The 21,022-nt window shown below is 53.2% G+C and overlaps 1 protein-coding gene across 2 annotated transcripts in view; it reads left to right on the forward strand.

The window, feature by feature from the left end:
- The first annotated feature begins 6,450 nt into the window (after window positions 1–6,450).
- Window positions 6,451–21,022, forward strand: part of PDGFRB (platelet derived growth factor receptor beta) — a 60,247-nt gene continuing 45,675 nt past the window's right edge. The window contains exon 1 of one of the 2 annotated variants that reach the window (XM_030571726.1): window positions 6,451–6,780. The gene's annotated coding sequence lies outside the window, so the exon portion shown is untranslated. The remainder of the gene's footprint in view (window positions 6,781–21,022) is intronic. The other variant, XM_030571727.1, reaches the window with a different exon arrangement.

Here is a 21,022-nt window from a genome sequence, read left to right on the forward strand (position 1 = left end):
CCCAGACTCTAGCAGATGAGTCATGCTAAAGGGGCAGGGCTGTGTGTGTGTGTGTGTGTGTGTTAGTATTCTCAAACGTTGCAAGTAACAGTCACTGGGCCCCTGGATCTGCCTCTGCAGCCTCTTTCTATATGCACCAATGAAGCGAGGGTTATCCTTAAAGACCTCAGAATTTCCCCTGGGTTAGCAAGAGTGCTGGTTGCACATTCCCACTGGGCTAGCTTGGGGGGAGGGTACCTGTTCCCACTGGGTTTGCCTGGGGGGAGGGTACCTGTTCCCACTGGGTTTGCCTGGTGGGAGGATATCTGGGATCCCTCTGCTGCGAACGCCTATGGTGGCTGGGTGTCTCTGATCCCTCTGCTGCGAACGCCTATGGTGGGTGGGTGTCTCTGATCCCTCTGCTGCGAACGCCTATGGTGACTGCAGTTTTTGGGATGCGGACACTTGTCTCATAGGCACTGGATTGAGGCCAAGCCATTGATTTCATACACAGGCTCATTTCACATTGAGCAGCCAGCCTTTCCGAGTCACTCCTAATTCCCTGCAGCAATAGAGTCAGTGGGACAATGTGTGTGTGGTAGGAAACAATCCTTCTTCCGCCTCCATCCCTACTGATCCCTGTTACTTACATTGACCCTGCTGCCATGGGCAGGGCAGAGTTGAACCCTGGCCACTGAAACTGGAGAAGGAGGGGCAGGAAGCAAAGGCGGAACATGGGCCCTATATCTGCTCTGCGTCAAGGACCAGGGAACAAAGCTCCAGACCAAACAGCAGCTCCCAGCTCTTCCTCTAGAGCCGGTGAGATGCCTGGTCCTAGTTCTGGCTCGGGTTGGCAGCAAGAATACCTGGGACTGGACTGGCCAGACTCAAACTGGCCCCTGCTCTGTGGCTATCCCAGCAGGCTCAGAGAAGGGGCTCACCTGGAGATGGGGAGACAAGGCTACCTTTGCTAGACGTCTCCTGTGGAGGGAGGGGAGTCTTTGTCATCCCCGTGAGTGTCAGGAGCCTCTGGAAGTGCAGGCATGAGGAAGAACCTGCATTGCTCTTCGGTCTCCAGGGAGGGACCCAGGGGAGCAGGACTCCTTTAAAGCCCTGCTAGAGGAAAGAAGGGACAAACTCCACAGTAAAAGGGCGGGGGGGAGGGGAGGTTAAAGGGAGACAATGGAGTGGTTGGAGGCTCAACAAGGAAACAATGTAGGGCCCAGCCCATACAGGATGGGAGTGGCCGGGAGTAGCGGGCTCAGCGTTTGCCCTGGATTTTGTCTGGCTTGCCAGGCATTGCACTAGCTGAGCTTGTGAGGGGTTAAATATTCCACAACGTAAGTGGCTCCAGATGTGTTGGAATGTCTGGGGTGACCGGAAGGAGCTGCTATTATTATTCACCACTGGAGTTTGCTGCTGCTGCCTCCGAGAACAAGGCTGAGCCCACTGAGTTACAAGGCAGATCCCCCGAGTGAGGAGGGCTCAGAGAGCAGGAAGGGCCGGGGCTGGGAGCTCTCTGCAGTCATCCGCAGGGAGAAGGTGGCATGGGTTTGTCCAGAATCAACCCCCTGCTGCTAACTAGGGCTGTTTCTCTCTGAACACCAGGGGCAAAGTGGGCATGAGGTTCCTGATAGCATGGGGGAGAGGGTTCCACAATCCCATCAGGCTAGTGGGATGCTGCACCCCAGTGTTTGCGTCTTTGTGGCATGTTGTCACTGCGTCCCCCTTAGGACAGGATGATGCAGTGTCCTGGTAGGGTGACGCTGCGTTTGAAAGCTCTTTGACTGCCCTGCTTATTGGGCCAATGGGATGCAGAGTGGGCCGATGAACCGAGGAGCATCCTGCCTTTTACAGGGTGGCTGACAATACTCAGGCCCACAAAGGAGTTAATATGCATGAAAAGCTCCCACACAGTCCCTGGCATTGTGCAAATCCTGAGGACTCTCACTCTGCCCCAAGAGGGGGAGGGATGCAGAAGGGGAGTGCTGGATGCCCTTGTTTTAGGGAACCACTTTAGTGCCTGGCCATGTGATCGCTCCCGAAACCTGTTCAGAGCTTCCTGCCTGCCTGAGCTTCCTTTCAAAACTCACCGCTATCGCTGCAGAGAAAACAAACCATTTACTCGTTCATCTGGGCACCGTGTGGCATCCATTTCCACTCGTCCAGCAGCCCCGTATAGCACAGCATCGTGCCCTACAAGCACTGATCACGAGCAAGTGCTGGAAAGTGGCCTTGAGAAGTCCAGGCAAAAATCCTTTCAAAACCTGGCTCACAACGTGTTCCGTGGGAGCTGGGTGCTCAGCCCCACTGGCTGGAAGGAATGCTGGGTGCTGTTTGGGGACTAACCAGATGTTATTCTGTGCACCCTGTGGCCAGTGACAAAACTTTACAGCTTCTTTCACACAGTCTGAGGCTTAAACGCCCACCCTTTCTTTACCTAAATCTGCTGGGAAATTGGCAAGGCCCAGGCCCATCTTCTCTTTCTTAAATGTTGGAATCATTAAGTGGGCCATCTCCCTCCTTTTGTGGCCTCTATTGCCTTACTATTCGAGCAATCTTGTGCCCTCACTGAACCCCTTCACACAACAAACCCAGGTCAGAGAAAAGGCAGTGAGGGAGGGAAGCTAACAAATTGCTGCTCCTCTCCATGGTGGCAAAGGGGCAATGACTGTTGTCAGGATCAGCCCCAGATTGTGAGTCTGTCACTGAGAGGCAGAGTCCCTCTCCATAGGCTGGATTGGAGGTGCAGTCCAGCTGTCCGTCAATTCTCTCCTGGGGGCAGGAATTGGGGAAGACCAAATCCAGGTAGGTCTTATGCACAAGAGACTTAGCTCCTCGTGTAGCAGCACCAGTGCAAATCCCTAGTGTAGACAAGCAAACCTACTGTGAACCACCATTTGCACGGTGCAGCTTGCTGTGCTTTCCAGGAGCATTAAGCTGCCCTGATGCAAATTACAACTGCCAGTGGCTGTGCCTGCACGAGGGTGACCAGATGAGAGGAAGAAAATATTGGGGCACATGGGGGGGGCGTGTCCACCAGCGGAGCGGAAAACAAAAGCCGAATGCTGCCGACGGAGTGAAATATCGGGACAAACACCTAAGTATTGGGACAGTCCTAATTTTATCAGGACACCGGGTCACCCTAGCCTGCACTCCCTGCAGCAGCACCAGCACACTCCAGGGGAGTCACGGCCTAAGATCAAAGTTGCTAAACCCCTGCAGCAGTGTGGCCAGAGGCCCCTTAGATCTGTAGACTGGAGCAGGAAATAGAGGAAGGCAATGAGAAAGGACTGGACACAGAGCAAGCAAACCCAACCCAGCCAAAAGCACAGACAAGCTCCCCTTCCCCCACACCCACCCGGGGTTACTCTGGTTTTCATGCTTCCTTAGAACAAGCCTGTCCCAGGAGCCTCTTTAGCCCAAACAATCTTTGCTTCTGAACAAAGCAACCTTGGACACACACTTGGGACACATCAACAACGTCCAGTTCTCATAACAACGTTCCCAGCATGCATCAGGGCCTCCTTAGTGTGACTTTGTCTATGTGATTTTAAGCTTTTTCCCAAATTCCCAGGGTAATAGGCCAATGGCTTTGAGCCCAGTTCGGTCTCTCTCTCCTAGGTAGACCAGTGCCAGCTGCCTGCTACCACTGCATGGGTGCCAGCTTTCACGGCACACAGGGAAGGGCACTGAAGATTCTCGCCCTGAGTTCATTCTGGATGGGAGTGGGAGCTAGGGGATTCCTCAGGAACATGTCAGCCATTTGGGGGCCTGGCACCCCAGAAGTAGACAGCTCTCCTGGCAAATAGTTTGTGACTAAAATCTACCCCATGCCCCTTTCCAAGTCACTGGTAGCACAGGGCTGTCCTGTGGCAGGCTGAAGCCCAAATCTCCAGGGAGCTCAGATATTCTGATCCTGGAAACCGAAAGGGTTTCCCTACACAGAGTCTGTTTAAGGGCTTGGCAAATACAAGCAGAACCCCAAGCATTGCCCCCAGCTGGCTTCTTTTGAGCCTGCTCAACTAGAAAGCTTGGCAGGGACCTTATAGACGTTCACATCTCAGTGTTACCTGGTGGCACCAATGGGCAAGAAAGGCAGGGTCAGCAGTGTGCCACCACTGGCAGGGGGGGTTGACAGGGTAGGGAACAGCAGAACCTGCACCCTAAGGTCACTGGGTTCATCCATCCCAACCCCGTTTCCCCTCACTACAGGCACATACAGCCCAACCACCAAGCAAGGAGATCACCCCTAAAGATTTATGACTTCCCTCTGAAGAACTATGTCCACAGGAGCTGGTGCCTCAACGCAGGGACTCAGAGGGAACCAGCAGCTAGGGTAAATCAAACTCTCTTAGAAATGGATTTCCAGCAAAAATGGCACAGGAGAGCTATGTGCTTTCACTCACCCTGAGCTATGCCACATTCTTCCACTAACCCAGCCCAGCCCACCCTGACCTCATCAGCAGATCTCTGCACAGGTAGGTGCAAGAACCTTCTCTGCATCTCCTGCCCTCCAGGACAACCTCCCTTGCGCCCTGTTCCTCACTTCCCTCTGTCTCTTTTCAGATCTCAGCTGCTCACATCTTTCCTCCCTGGCCTGTACCTCTGGGTGCTATTGTAATGGCCTTATCTGCTCGTCACATTGGAGTAGCACTTGGGTGCAAGATACTATCCACAGACAGTCACATTGTATGGTAACGGCCTGGGGTTTGAACTTCCCTCCCCTCAGCAGCCAGATGAGCTCTCTGAATAAACAGTCTGTACTTGGATTTTCATCAATGGGAAGACAAGAAACCGGGGAGATAACCCGGAGATAAAGAGCAAGGGTCTAAACCATTTCGGCTCACGAATCATTAGCCAGCTCTATTGTAAACACATCCCCCTAACGAACTAGTAAATGATGACTCCCTCGTGGTGTAAACACGACAGCTCTTAGGCCTGGACTACAACTGTTTTTGTAGTGGTGCAATTATGTTAACTAGGGGGTGATTTTATTACTTTGGCCTGGTCTAAACTCAACATTTCCACTAGCAGAGCTATGTTTGTTAGGGATAGGGGTTTTTTTTAACCAATATAAGCCCTAGTATGGGCCCACTTATACCAGCAACAAAGCCCTTTTGCTGATATTGCTCATTTTGTTTGGGGAGCTGTTACAGATGATACAGGCAAAAGACCTCCTGTGCCAGAATAAGGCGCGTCGCTGCTTGGAGTGAAGACCAGGCCTTTCTGCAGAAGACGAGCCTCTGAAAGTGGTACTAACACAACCCCTAATGCTGATGCAGTTACAACAGTAGAAAGGTGCCGGAGGTCTCATTTACACTAGCACGTTGTACCAGCAGACAGACCTGTGTCAGATAAGAGTGTCAAAAAATCATGCCCCTGGCCAACCGAGCGGTGCCAGTAGAACCTGCAGTGTAGATCAAGTTACCCCAGTAAAAAAAGTCCATTTGCTAGTAAAGGCTGTTCCATTGGGGAAACTGGTATAAACTAGAGCTTTTTAGCTTGATCAGCTGCATATCCACTATACCAGCAAACCCTTTTACATGTAAACAAGGCATGACTCAGCAATGCCATTATAAGTCCCTTTCATAGAGCTATAATTGTGTCCACACTAGAGGATGTAGCCAGTGCTTAATTTGGAATGGAAGAGGTGCTGGGGCTGATGCGGCAGGCCCAGGGGTGCCGGGGCTCTGAACTGCCAGGCCCAGAGGTGCCGGGGCTCTGAACTGCCAGGGCCGGAGGTGCCAGGGCTCTGAACTGCCAGGCCTGAAGGTGCGTGGAAACTGCCAGACCAGGAGGTGCTGGGGCTCTGAACTGCCAGGCCCAGCGGTGCCACGGAACTGCCAGGCCCAGAGGTGCTGGTGCTCTGCTCTGGCAAGCCCTGGCACAAATTAAGCCCAGGTCTAGCGCTTTATCTACACCAGCCTGGTTAAAGCCGTACAGCTAATGCGTGTAGGCAACCACTAGAGAAATGACTCCGTGACAGCGGCTGAGTCTGGGCCCTCACGACAGTGGTTCTGTCACGCTGGAGACGCTGTGGCAGCCCTCAGGGGGCACCCGCAGTCCCTTTAAGACAGGCCTTCTTTAATAAAACCATGAGTCAGCAGCTGGCATGGGCCTTGGATTTTCTAAACATCCTGAGAAAGGGGGAAAATGGAAAGCGGGGGGAGGTTTGAAAAAAGGACAGGGAGAAAGGCCAGAACTGAAAGCAGACACAGAGAGAGCGGAGCCCATTCTTGTTTCAAGTCCAAGGAGGAAAGGCAGGGCAGGGTGCTTGTCTCTGCTTTTGTTTTGCTTTGAGCCGGGAGCTGCGGCAGAGCTCAGGTCCAAGCCCACCCCCCGCCCCCCGCGCTCTGAGTGAAACTCCCCCTTGGAGCTCGGATCCTTTTTGTTTGTTTTGAATCGAAAGTTTTGGAAAAGGCTCCAGCTGGCAGGGGGCGGGGGCAGGACGGGAAGAAGTTTTAAAGACGGCTCCAGCCTTTTGCCTATTGGACCAAAGCCTTCCCCCCCTCCCAAGTCCTGGGCTTTTCCCAGCTGTATGTCCCCCCACCGGCTGCGGGTTGTTTCTCCGCAGCGCGGCACCGAAGGGCCCCCAGGCGCACGGCCCGCGGCGATGCTCGGGTCCGCTGGGATGCGCTAGAGGCAGAGCCAGGGCACGTCCAGGAGCGCGGGACCCCCCCGCGGAGCGCAGAGCGGCCGGAGCCGGGCGGAACCGAGCCGCTGGGGCTGGGCAGGGCGCTCGGGAGAAGAGGCGGAGGGAGAGGAATCGCTGGAGGCTGCGGAGCGACCCCCCGCACGGTAAGATGCGCGCCCGGGAGCGCTCCCCTGCGCTGCGCTCCGCTGGCCGGGAATCCAGTCGGGCGAGCCGCGCTGGGTCACGCTCAGCCCCCGGCCAGGAGCAGCTTTCGAGGGGAAGGGAGAAGAAGGGACCCCGCTGCCCAGCCTGGAAGCCGCCAGCCCAGGCAGCTGGATTCGCACCTGGCCCTCGCTCCGGCTCCTAGGACGTGCTGCCAAGCGCCCAGCTGCCGGAGACGGGCCGGGAGGCGAGGGGGCTGCAGGGCGGAGCAGCATCCCGGCCGGGGAAGGGAGCTGGGGGTCCTGAGCTGGTGGTGCCCGGGGCGGGAGCAGAGATCAGAGTCGCGGGGATGCGCAGCCCGCATGGCTGAGCGCAGGGGCAGGTCCTGCAGTTAGACCTCAGAGAGCTGGGGAAGCCGGGCGGTTCCTGCTTTGCTGCTGGGTCCCTGCAACCCTGTGCAGTCTTGTGTTGTTCCCATCATTTGGCCCCTGCCCACTAAGAGCCCTTTGCTATTGTAGAGCAGGGACTGGGCGCTGGAGACCAAGGCTCTGGATGCTGGAATAGTGTCTAGGTAGATTGGGTTAGCGGGACAGACCGATTCAGACCCCGGGGGCCTTGGGTCACTCCGGGCACCGCTGGTGACTACAAGGTCAGCCTTCCCCAGGGCGTGTCCATACTGACAGTGCTACAAATCTGGCTGGCTTGTCCCAAGGGCAACAGGCGCCTCAGGGGCTCATGGCTTGGTTCCCTGATGAGCCTTGTGCGCAGCCCACACTGATTCGGATGGCAGCAGTCGCAAAGCTTAGCAGCATCTCTCCAGGACTTGGTCATCGAAAGGGGAACTATGAGGCTGAGAAATGCCTCTGCAGCAAGGCAGGAGGGCTCAGGAGATGGGCAGGGGCCTTTCACCTCCTGGGCATTTATTTTGCATCTGTCCCAGCAGGATGGCTGTTTAGTGCTCTCTGGGGCGTGAGTTGGGGTCTTCCTCCAGCTCTTACTGGAGACAGGCACTCAAGTCACAAAAAGCACCACCACCGGTGACATGCTTGCTGGTAGTTTAAGCTGAGAGGCTGGAGGCTGAATGGGCCCCAGAGACTGAATTACAATCAAAGTCACATTGGTGGGTAATGTGGGAGGAAGCATGTACCCACATGGCCAGTACTCTGGTACTCGAACGCAGGGGTGTCACTCTGGTTCTACAGAGTCCGCTGAGTTATGCTTGTAAGTGTAGTCTTTGGTCAACAGCTACAAAATTCAATCTAGTCTCGCCTGGCTCTGGCGCGCAGCAGTGCTCATCTGAGTGGGAGCTTTGCAAAAGACCAAGGATTGAAGGGAGGCCCTTCCGGAGTAATGGCAAATTTTAGGCCCTGTTTCAGGAAAGCTGTGAAGCATCAGCTCCAGTCCCCCCCCCGACTCCCATTTCAATGGGAGTCAGGCACTTGCTTCAGCGAGAGAGGGCCAGGGCCAGGAAAGGCAGCTATGATGTTCTGAAAGTGAAGGAGGCAGGGCTTCCTGAATGAATAACAAGTCCATGGGTGGAGCTGATGGGATGGTGGCCACATTTACTCTCTGTCCTCACATCAGAGGGTTATTAATGCAGGCTGGGACTTTCCAAGGGCTATGGGGACTGGGTAATATGGAACAGGTGTCAGTCACAACCTGCAATTAGCCAAGGGAATTAGTGCCTCCTACAGGGCGGAAAGCCCTGGGCAGGACAGCCATGCCTATGACAGTGCTGAGATAAGGGCCTGCTGGTTATCAGCCCAGCAGCAGGAAAGGGGAGCATTTTCTTTGAGCCATATCCTACAGCCCTCAGGTGTGTGGGCCTCACTCACACAGGTAAGGCTGGGGGGCTTGTGAGGTGGTGACTGTCTCAGGTGAAGTTTGGTTCTTACCTACTATATCTGAGCTTTGCAGGCTCCACTCTGCCCTGAGCTACCCCTCCATGGCAGTGAGGCGGAGGTGGGTGGGAGTCTGCTGCTGTGAGCTGGGGACTAGACCAAATCCTGGCCCCATTTGTTGACTTTGATGGAGCCCAGCTCTGGCCCGGAGGCCGCCTGAAGGTTGTGATTGTTCTGGCTTTGTCAATGTCACCTCAATGAAGGCCTCTGGGAGTTTGTCTGCTTAGTTTAAACAAAGGGACCCAAAATCCCAAAGAGGATCTTTGAGGGGATTGTATAAACCCGGTATTGTTTCCCCAAGAGCTGGAACCACTCCAGAAAGCTCCTTCTGCTCTGCTGGGCAAACAGGACATAATGAGGCTGGTTTGGGTTTTTATTCCCCACCTCCCAAATGCCTAATTGGGCTCCCTGAACCAAACACCCCTCTGGCCCACTCAGCTTCCAACCCCCTGAGCAGGGCCTGCCTGGGTCAGGAGCTGCAGTGTCTTTCTGGAACTGAGCAATATATTGAAACTAAGCATTATTATTTTTGTTGCGGTAGCACTTGGAGGCCCCTAGTGAGATCCAGGCCCCATTGCACTAATGTGGCACATACACCTAGCAAGAGCCAGGAGAGCTCCCTGCCTAAGCAGACCAAGAAGGTTTTAGTATCCCCATTTTACAGATGGGGAACTGAGGCCCAGAGAGTCAGTGAGTTGCCTAAGGTCACAGAGGAAGCCTGTGGCAGAGGTGGAAATTGACCCGAGATCTCTCCTGGGCCTCAAGCCAACTCTTCAGCCACAGGAGCAAATTGCATCTTGCAGTGCTGTGCTGCATGGTGTGTGTTGAGAGCCCGCACTGCCCAGTGAAGGGGGCAGTAACCAGAAGAGGAAGGACAAGGGACAGTGTGGAGGGAGAGGAAGTGCTAAGGTCATGGGGTGGAGCTTACACTCTGAAAGATGCACAGGTGCTACCAGTCCATTGCCTCTCCCTGCAGCACAAACAGGGGGTATGTTCCACTTCCAGGATGCTGGAGACACAACTGCTGCTCCTCCTCCACAGCGCAGAGCACTCCCTGCTGGCTAGACACTGCCCTCCTTCCCAGAGGGCTAGATCAATGTCAGAGGTCAGTAAGAATGAGGATGGTTAAATAAGGAGAAAGCAGATTGTCACTGAAAAGGCAACTGCAGAAAACAAACCCCGGCAAGTCCCCATAAGAGATGATGCCCCCAGGCAACTAAAATTCAGTGAGAGGTGGTGTAAATGACGTACATCCCTCTGTGGTGTTGGTTTTCCTATGCCTGTAGTGTACCCAATTGCTATGGCATACGCCTGCCTCCGAGCATCACATCCGCCTACACCCATCACGCCAGCTGTCCTACATCCCTGGCTGTGCTCACCTCTCCCTAGCACTAGAGTACCCAATATTGTGCCCCTGGAGAAAATCTGGAAGTGGGGGTGGGAACAGAAACAAAGCCCTGCTGGGAGGGTGTGCAGATGGGTAAGTGCACTTGCACATTGTACCTGTATATTGGGAGCAGAGACAGGCCTGGATCACAAACCTGGTTCCCAAGGCACCTTGTGCCCTCATCTCACCAGGAGAAGAGGAGAATCCTTAGTTCCTGTCCCTCTTACCAAAGAACTCAGGGCAAGATGAGAGAAAGCTGGAACATTTTGTCTCTGAGTGGGCACTGGGCCGGAAGAGAATAAGCTTCCCATGGTTCCAACACCTCATGGAGCAGATGGACTTTTTGCCCTGCCCAGAAGGGGGTTTATCCCTTACTAGTGGCACTGAGTAGCCAGAGAGCTGGCAGACAACCTAAGCCAGCTGATCGATTCTGCAGGCCTGTCTCCTGCTTGCCTGCCCTCCACGCTGGGTTCTCTGCCTTCATATTCTTGGCACTTTAAGGGGCTGTGACTGAAATCTTAATGTTACCGAGACACAGTAATTGGCACCAATTAAATTGCTACATTCATGTTTGAATTGCTTTAACTGGCGAGACACACTGTCTTATTTATACAAAAAATACATTTGCTTGTGGGTTTCTCTGAACTGAAGCCAGGAGAAAATACACCATCGCGAGCCGCTTTTTCTGAAGGCACATTCTCCCCTTGCAAATTGGAAGTCACTTCAGTTTCAATTTATTTGCCTGGAAACTGGTTGCAGAATAGAAGCCCAGCTTGTTTAAGGGATTGGGAGCTTCGACCACCTTTCAGAGCTCACCCACCCCCCTTGCACACAGCTGCCAAGCTTTTCTCCTCCAGTCTGGGAGCTTGTCAAGAGAACATGGATGTGGCTTTATTTAGGAAGGAGAATTCCTCCAGGCCTAGGAACACATATTGATCGTTCTCAAGGCTGCATCTGGAGGGCCGAGAAGGGAAGGTAGATTTGGGGAGCTGGCTGCAGCCAGAAACTGTGGAAATCCAGCACAGATTAGTGTCCTCCCAAAGCAATTACCTGCTATTCAGGGCAGGGCCTGTTTGCCCAACCCCTAGAGCAGTGGGACCCTGATCTTGAGTGAGGCCTCAGGGCATTAGAGTGATGGGATGAAGAATGGAATGCCAGGGTCCCAGCTCCCTTGCCCCTGCACAGAGACACCAAAAGAAGAGGAAACATTTCCAGGTTATAAAGGACAGGCTCCCCGGCCCCCTGCATCCACGGAGGGTGGCAGCTCCAGTGACTTATGTCTCCGTCGCCTCTGCTGGAGCCATGAAACTACATTTTTAAAGGATGGACGCTCTAGTGGTTGGGCTCCCCGCCCCGCCCCACCCTGCTGCTGGAGAGTAGGTCAAGAGCTTTGCTTTGATCACTCCCTCCTCCTGCAGCCTAGAGCAGAGCTCAATGTGTGCTGGGACATCTCTGGTGCACTGGGATCCTCGTGGAAGTACCTAGCACTACTCGCGGGTGGATGTCCCTTGCTCTCTGCCATGCCTGCTGCCCTTCAGGCTGAGCTTGGCATTGGCAGGACCAGGGACACGTTGCTGAGAGAAAATCTCTTCGACTCCTTTGAGGCCTTTCTGAGGCTGTCCCCAGGAAGCAGGGGTGGACCGTGTACGTCAGGGGGACCTGTGAGAGCGGCAGGTTCCCATCCCTGCCTGTGCTGCATCACCCTCCTGGCAGATGCACCCGGGCTTGTTCTCTGCCACTATTTGTCTGTTCCCACTCACTCTCCTGTTTGCCCGTTAGAAGCCCCTTCAAAATGTTATGATTGTAGGGGGGGGGCCTCTGCAGCTCTGCGCAGCTGTATTGCAGGGTCTGACCTCAGCTTCCTGCTGAGCTGGCAGGAGGTTTGCTGCTTGGCATTTTGCAAGAGAGCAGAAATCTTTGCGTGCGGCTGTGACTGTCAGACCGCCAGGCCTGGAATGAGGAGGCCTTGGCTCTCTTTCTCCTTTTCCTATCTGTGGCTTTTGGATCCCATAAAGACAGAGGCAGCACCCCAGGAGCGGTGCTGGTGGCAGGGATTGATGGAAATGGAGCTGCTGACAAGCTAATTGTTTCAGGGGCTCGGGGAGCTCTGGCTTCGGGCCGAGTGGTCAGTGGAGTTACACAGGGAATGAAACTGATCCCGGTCTCCCTTGTGTGAAGCTGCGGGAAGTTTTTGACCCACCAGCTACTCAGTGAGCAAAACCCTCCTCTTCCATTGTGTGACTGCAATGCTCCAGTCTGACCCATGGGTGTCCCAGAAGGTCGAATCACCAGTTCCTCATGGAATTCTCCTCTCCCCTCCAGCTGCACCCCCAAACGTCCAGCTGCCCCTTAGAGGCTGCCCAGCCCTGCCACCCTTACATCCATTGTGCTTTGCCAGCTTCTCCAAGGCATTGACACTGGCTGAATGGAACAATTCCCCCAGCTGGCAGGAAATCTCAGCCCCACTGGTTTCGGAGCAGATGGTCCAAGGCACAAATGCCTCCACTGGTATCACTTTGTGTGTCTGTGGCACCTTCCATTAGGGGATCTCCGAGTGCTCCAAACACTATCGGGTGAGGCCTCACAGCATCCCCACCTATGTTTCCACGTAGTGGCACCAAAGCACAGAGAGATCCAGGGGCCCCATTCTCACACTTGTGCACGGGCCTGACTTGTGTGTGCACCCCCCAGCCCCCACTACAGCTGCACCAGTGAGGGGTGTTTGCACACCCTCTCCCATCACACGGATCAGACTTCTGTGTGCACGTCCATGTTGCATTATGCTTTTGTGACGGTGGGCAGAAGCCACTTGCTCATTGTCGCACAGGGAGTAAGTGGCAGAGCAGGGCCAGTGCCCAGATCTCCCTGAGTCCCACTCTGAGCGCTTTAACCACAAGACCATTCACTCCCACCCCTTGCCTGTAGCATTTAGCCCAGCACTTCCTACCCTGTGTTGTTTTTTTCTCTGGGCACCACCAATCAATATGTCAGCTATACTGCATAGCTAAGCAAGGGCCCCCTCAGGACCATACCTGGTATTCGTCTTCTGCTCCGTTCCACTCCCTCCTTTCTTGTCTCTCTCTAAGCTGCTGCTCACTGCTGTGCCTCTGAGCAGAGGGTCTACACTGCACCCCAGTATGTCCCATGAGTATCTCCACCTGCCTCTTTGCACTGAGACATATTATTATCATCATTAATTATTTGCATTACAATAGCCCCTACCAGCCCCAGTATGTCAAGCACTGCACGTCTACAGAGTGAGGGACAGGCCTGGTCCCCAGAGAGCTTACAAGAGAGGCAGAACACTTCGGGTCAGCAGCTGTCCTAGTGGCCTGTGTTTGTACAGCACCTAGCACCGTGGGCTCCCGGTCTGTTACTGGGGCTTCTAGGCTCCAGTGTGATGCAAATTCTAAAGAGTGGGAGGGAAAATAGAGGTACAGAGAGGGGAAGTGACCCTGCCCTAGGTCACAGGCAGCCTAGTCTCCTGGTTCTGGTGCACTATCCACTTAGCCATGCTACAGGAGAAGGAGAGCAGGAAGGGGTCGCTCACATTCCACTGATTGCACCTCCTCCTGGGCCCCCTTCCTGGCTGCAGCCTCTGCAATCACAAGGAGCTGCCCTGAACGCACTTCCACAAATAGGCAAAGTGCCCCCGAAGCCCTTTCCAAGAGATTCCTCCCCGACCTCAAATCTGGAGAGCAGCTTAATCCTGGGCACAAGGACAAGAAGCTCCATAACTAAGCGATTAAGCCTGGATCCTTCGCAGATGGTGGAGAACAGAAGATCAAACGCCTTCATCAGAGCTGTTTCATCTCCGTGCCTGGCAGTGACTGGCTAGAACTGCGTTTTCAAATTAGAGGCAGATTCATCTTCCTTGGTTCCCTCTGCTGTGCTGGTAGCTGCTCACTGCATGATGTGGGTTTCACTTTTGGGGCTTAGAGATGTCTCTGTCCTTGGGCTTTGAGGAGGTCCCTGATTCCATTCAAGGAGCAGGTGTTGAAAACTCAGAGAGGAACGTGAGTTCTCCCTGTCTTCTCTGTCATCATCTCCTGCTCCATCCCCCAGGCTCTCTCTGTTTATAATTAGTAAATAATTGCAGCCAGTCAGTACATGGGTGGCTCTCCGGATCCCACCCTGGCTTAGACTTCGCCAAAGCAGCCATGCTGAAAGGACAGCATCCGAACAGCTGAAGGGAAGACTCCCACGCACCAGGAGCATGGGTTTTTATCTCTTGTATTCCTTAGTACAGCATTTCCCTCTAATTACTGCAGGAGGATAGATCACAGCTTCCTGCAAGGCGCAGAATTATTTGACAGTGAGAAAACATCTGTCTGCCCCTCTAAAGCCAGCCAACTGCACAGACAAGAGTATCGGAGACAGCATCTCACCTTTGTCCCTTCCTTACTCACCACTTCAGTCTGATACCCAGCATCTCCTAGCTCCCTTTTGACAATAGAGTGGATGCAGTGAAGACTGCACTGAGATAAGATGGGGGAGAAGGAGGGGAAGAGACCAGCAAGGAGATGAAAGGGTGGCTGCTCTGAGCCCTGATAACAGGTCACTTCCTCTGGCATGAAGCTCTGTGGGTCTCTCTGGCTGGTTTCCTGCCTGGAAGAGTTCAGTGCTGGCCTTAGCACACTGGGATGGCCTGCAAAGCTGTTTCTAACATGCCCCCCCCCCCCCAATTACAGCTGACTGCTGTTCTCTCCCATCACACCTCTATGCACCTAAATGGAACAGGCTCATTGCATCTGAAATGCCCCTGGAGGAGGGGAAGAGGGTCTCTGAGCTGCTCCTAGCCTCCGGCTGGGAGGGAGCTGGAGCCCAGTTGCTGGTGCTGTGGCCAGTCTTAGTTGCCAACTTTGTAGTGGAGCAGTGCACTTCCTGGTTCCTCTCATAGTTATTGTTTTGCAAACACGAATAAACCAGCACAGATTGTCTGAGGTTGTCAGGACTAGGCGTGGGTGGCCAGAGCAGCAGCCAGCAACCAGGATCTGTGCCGAGGGTCAAAGTCAGGAACCAAGCAGGACTGGAGCAAGGCTGAGAGGAAGACAAGCTCAGGAGCAGTCACAGCTGCAGGCATAAACTGCTGCTGATCTTAAAAGCAGGCCTGCCTGCTCCCCTCAGTCAATCAGGCAGACCGGCTGCAACCCAGCTGAGCTCATTAATCTTCCTGCAGGCTGGGCTGGCTAGTCCTTGGGCTCAGCTGAAGGCACTCCATCCTGATGATGGCAGGCAAATATTCTTATCCCCAGCGAGAGAGCTGGGGGAGAGAGATCGAGTGACTTGACTAAGGCCACAGAGGGACTAGTTGTCGGAGCTGGGGTTAGACTGCCCCAGCCCCATGCGTCGTTCAGTGCTATTGAGCTGTTCCTCCTTTCCATTACATGGAAGCAGATATTTTTGCATATATCTTTAGTATGGACCTGACTGTGGCTTTAAGCCATCGGCTGCAATGGAAGAGGACAAACAGGGTCAGCACAGAGCTGGAGTCCCTGGCAGAACTCTGACCAATTTACTATGAACCATCAGGAGCAGGATCTCCCACCACCATTGACAGAGTGCTGCATGTATCCCCTTGCCCGCCTCCCTGCTGCTGCCTCAGCCCAGCTGGCTGGGGTGCAGTAGGGCACCAGGGCTGTTGGGCCCATCCTCACTTTACCTCTCCTCATGTCCTTTGGAGAGGTTAGTTCTTCTGCTGTCACAAGCCCAGCATGGACTCCTCACCCATGTCTGGCTGGCCCAGGCAGGGGCACAAGCAGTGGGTGGGGAGGTTCCTTGTGGGCCCTCCCCAAAACCCTCTTGTGTTCCCGCAGATGGCCCTGAGTGTGTTGAAAACTGGTGAGGAAGACAGGAGGGGCCTGATGTCTCCGTGGGTTGTGTATTGGAATTGAGTGACACCCGGGATACCCAGGGCCTGATTTCTTCTAGCCAGCTATGGAGCTGGATAGCGACTGCTCTTTGGCCTTGGGAGCTCTGACTAGAAATCCTAATTTAGGTCACCAGTGAAGCAGAATTTCATGGCCTCAGTCGAGTCCCCCTGTAGATGTCAGCCCAAATCACAGCTAGGGTGACCAGACAGCACGTGTGAAAAATAGGGACAGGGAGTGGGGGATAATAAGAGCCTATATAAGAAAAAGACCCCAAAATCTGGACTGTCCCTATAAAATCAGGACATGGTCACCCTAATCACAGTGCTGCCACCCAAACTGGCCCTGCTTCTCAGGCTTTGGCTGTCACTGCACAGAAGAAGACCAAGATTGGAATGAGCAGAAGAGGCCGCACGTCATCCATCAGTCACGAGCAGTGGCAGAGCTATGCTGCCCATCTGCTTTGCTCTAGATTTGCTGTGTGTGCTGCCCCTTTTCCAAACAGTTCCAGGCCTTGTCTCCCATTCTTTGCCCCTGGACCTAGGTGAATCCCCAGCCCCTCTTCCTGCCTGACCCGGCAAACACTTTTTCCCACAGATAGTTCCACATGCCCTTGCATTCAGGAACAGCCTTGCAGATTCCGGAGCCTGTTCTTTATTTTGAAGGCGGAGACGGAGGAAGCATGCGCAGCCGAGTGGGTGATGAATGTCGACCCTCCGGGACAGGGGGATTATTTATAACACTGGCTCCTCTCCCAACAGATGTTTTCTTTTATTCGGAATTTATCCAAAACAGGTCATTCCTTTCCTACTTCTCCCGTGGGCCTGATGGAGAGTGGGGCAATGAGATGGGCAAGACCTGATCCCAAACTCCGACCAGGTGATGCAGTGAGCTTCCTTGAATGGACACGTAACCACACGGGCGTGTGATCACATGTGGCTATGCTCATGCACATACACAGCAAGCCACTCACTGAAACACCCTCTCTCACACACACACACACACACACACACACCCACAGAGCAGGCATGCCAGCACAGCTTGCACACTCTCGCAAGGACAGACAGGGTAGTCACACACGTACACAATACATCAACAGATGCATCCATGCCAGCCCAGAGTGATCCTCCAGGCAACCTCCGAGCTAGCCCCATTTTATGTTACTCTGAATTGCTGACAGCAGAAATGCTGCGTCACATGACCAGGGTTACACATGGTATAGAGAGGAACCCTGCATCATGTCAAGCCTCCTCCCCCTCTATTTTTGCTTTGTGTCCCTCATCTTGGGCCTTTGTCAGAGGCTGTCAGGCCGACGAGGCAGCGGTGGGCACTGGGCGTGGGAGCGCTGTGTTTTGGCAGGAGGAGTGCGGGGCCAGGACTGAGTTACTGCGGGAGATGCACTGGAGAGAGAGCATGGGAGGCAGCTGGGTCCTGAAGGAAAGGACCATCTGGGTTGCTCTGGTGTATTCTGGTGTTCAGGAAAGTGAGGCCCAGATAGTAACAAGGCTAGAGCCAGGCTAAATATGGGCCTACTCCAAAGGTGATGGAAGTCAATGGGAGGCTCTCCACAGACTGCGATGGGCCTGGGAGCAGGCCTGTTATGGGCTGGCTTCCCAACCCATTGCCAGTGTTAAATTCTTCCAGCCTCATGCTGCTCGTTACCGGCAATGTCTCTTCCGGACTTGCTTCTTTTCCCTTTGTGTCGAGAAAGGGCTGATACTTTAAACACCAGAGAGTTTTATTCCTGGGCTAATTTCCATGGTTTTTCCTTTGCATTTGCATTGATTATCTGTAGGATTCACCGGCCTGTTTAGGCGGGAAATCTCTGCATATGAAACCAGTAAAATCAATTATTAAAAAGAAATGAATTGGGCATTCAGGAAACTAAAGGACTGATGTCACTCACATGTGGAGCTGGAAATGACCATGCCAGATCCCATCGCGCTGCTCCATCTCCCTCCTTCCCCACCCTCATGCTGCTCCAGTGCTGAGCCTCTTCTAGATGTCCAAGGCCACTGGAGTCATTTCCCAGGGGACTCAAGCCATGATTAAGATGAGGCCTCCAGCTGTGAAAGGCTTGTTTATGCATCCAGTGTGCCACTTAACTCCTCCACCCTCCTAGTCTTTCTAATGCCTGTGACAATCTGGGGCCAGCTCTTTAGCTGGTGTCAACTGGTGTAACTCCATGGTAAATCAATACAGAGCCATTGTCTTCAATGGAGCCACATAAGTTTACATCGACTGAGGATCTGCCGCTGGGTGTTTAACTCAAGGGTAAAATTTACTAGGACCAGAGTGGAGAGCCTTCCAGTGCAATATTCACGCATGGAGCAGTACATGTTCGTCTGTAACGTCACTTCACTGACCACCGTGAAGTCACTCGAAAGATGGATTTGGCCCTACCTAGGTAACTAGGATTCTTACTAAAAATGTTCATTTTTGGTATCTAAAGTCAGGCACCCACATCCATCTCTGGACTCTGAAATTAAAGGTACCTGAATTTCAGCCCACTGCTGCCATGGACTTCAATGGGCTCTGATAAGCAGGCAGCTTTCATTTAGGTGCCTAAATATGGATCTAACAAATCCATAGGCACTTAAGTGTGAAGATTTCGGCCCTCAAGTGTGACTCCTTTCATGCTAGCTACGCTGTCTGATCAGGGCATGCAGTGAAAGCCACACGTATGTATGGGGCACTAACGGAAGGGAATTTGGAAGGGCCGCCTGTATATAATATGAATCTGTCTCTGAGTCTAATCTACTCATTGTGAGCAGATCAAGGAGCGTTGGAAAACCCACCAACAGTGGTCCCTGTTTGTTGAGGAGGCATGGTAGCCTAGCAGATAGCATGCTGCTGAGGGCATCAAGGGACCTGAGTTCTATTCCCACCACCGTTACTGACCTGACTTGGCTGTGTCTGTGAAATGGAGATAATGCTACTGACTTCCTTGGTAACGCGCTTTGAGATCTCCTGAAGAACACAGCTACATAAGAGCTGGATTTTACTATTGTAGCTGTGGGGTTTTCAGAGGTTGTTAGAGGAAAGGCTTGCAACATCCTGCTGACTTCAGCAGGGGAAGAGCGAGACTGGCATGTACTAGATAACCACGCAGGGCCTGATTCTCATCATTCATACCTGTGCAAAGCGGGCCCAAAATTTCCCGAGCAGCCTGGCAGCAAGTTATGCCCACTTTGCATTGGTGCAAATGGCAACACAGGCCGTGAGCACTGGCGAATCAGTCCCAGTCTGAACGGCCTAGGCTGGAGCCAGGAAGCTACATTTCAGCGAGTGTGTATTTACCACGCATCTCTTGGGACTTTCCCCCCAGCCCCCTGGCTTGGTTTCAGATTTCATACCTCTGTGTTTTATCATCGGTTGTTTATGGGCTTGGAAAGACAGTCTCTCCACATGTGTGCGCCTCCTAATTCCAGCCATGTGCTGGGAAAAGGCTCTCTGATGATAATCTGGCCTGTGAGTACATGCAGTGTCATGGGAGCCTCTGGACCCCAGAGAGGGGATGTTGCAATTAAGGACAGTTCCAGCCAAAAAACACTCTGGTTTATTTAGATTAAAGGGTGGGAAAGAACTGGAGTTACAGAGGTGGGGTGGGGGTGGGGGTGGAGGAGACAAGGCAAAAGAGGAGACTCACTGCAAAGCCATGGCGATCGAAATATTTAGAACTCATCTTGCCCTGTTGAGGAAGAACAGTGGGTCCCCAAAAGTGAGAACCCGTAGAGCCCCCAGTAGGGAAAGCCTGGCAGGAGAAAGTCCCCGGTGTGGATGAATGGAGCCAGTACACGCTGGTCATGGGATCCTCATGATGCTTTTCATTGCACGTGGGCACCTATGATCTCACTTACTGACTCAGATACAGAGAAACAAAGCAAAAATAAAGTCTGTTTTACTTCCAGCTAATTTACAACAGCTGCACTTGGCCTGCTTGGCAGAATTTGGGGTCCAGCAAAGCATTGTGGGAGATCCTGGAATCGCAAGCAGGCTGGGACCTCATAAAAAAGAGCTCGAAATAGAAAATGAGAGGAAGAGAAGTGGCTTCGCTTTAGTGCTGAGGCCTGGCTTCTCCCCACTTCTCTGCTCATTTCTTTGCCTTAGTTCTGCAGACAGTAAATATCAGATATCAAAAACCCCAATGGTTTGGGACCTGGTTCTGGGGTCCTTATTCCAGCAAAACACGACTGATTAACGCCCCCTTTATCTGCCACTGTCTCCAATGGCAGGTTAGCCTGAGGAAGCAGGGGGTGGTTTGGGCCCAGCAGAGGGACTTGGGATTGAACGAGGAACAAAATAAAAGAAAAGGATGGGGCGACTCTTTGCCAGAGGGCTTGGACTGCCTTCACGGAAGTGTGATGGCATGGATTCTAGCTATGGCTGAATTCTAGTTATATTTGCTGAGAGGTTGCCATCCATCCTGATTTTCGTGGGACAGGAACAGTTTAATGGTTGGGTCAGAGTTCAGCATCCTGGCGGGTGGCATGCAGGGTCCTTATTGTCTTTCTTGGCCCAGCATGGCAGGGCTTGTTGTCTAATGCTCCTATGTTGCTATCTGTGCAGAAGTTACCTTCCTTCTGTTCAGCCCATTGGCCGCTCTCACTATCAACCTGCCTGATTTGCATGGTGAGTTCCCAGTATATTTGTATTTTAGGGAGCCCTACAGGATCATCTCATCTGCCCTACCCCCAGAAGCCCGCCCTAAGGGTTTCATATATGCCACTCCAAACCTCAGCTGCAGGGGGCGGTTGCTCACCAGAATACTAGGTGTTCTCTCCCCTACCCCTATTCCCCAGAGTTCAAGGTCACTGCTTCCAGAATACCTCCTGCCCAGCAGAATGAACTTGGGACTCCAGCTAGGTTCCCATGTGGCTGTAGCCCTCATGGGTGTGGGGAAAAGGTGGACACATGACCTTAGTGCACCCTAAAGCAGGACTGGTGCTATTGGGCACACAAAGGGGACATTTGCCCCTGCCCAAAACTATCTTCACGAGGCCCCAGATTATTGTCAGAAAGGCCAAAGTAGGTCCAGAATTTTCCAATGTGAAGCAGTGGAGCAGCAGCAGATTGGGCAGTCTTC

This window comes from Gopherus evgoodei, chromosome 8 (genome assembly GCF_007399415.2).
Source record: "Gopherus evgoodei ecotype Sinaloan lineage chromosome 8, rGopEvg1_v1.p, whole genome shotgun sequence".
Classification (NCBI taxonomy): domain Eukaryota; kingdom Metazoa; phylum Chordata; order Testudines; family Testudinidae; genus Gopherus; species Gopherus evgoodei.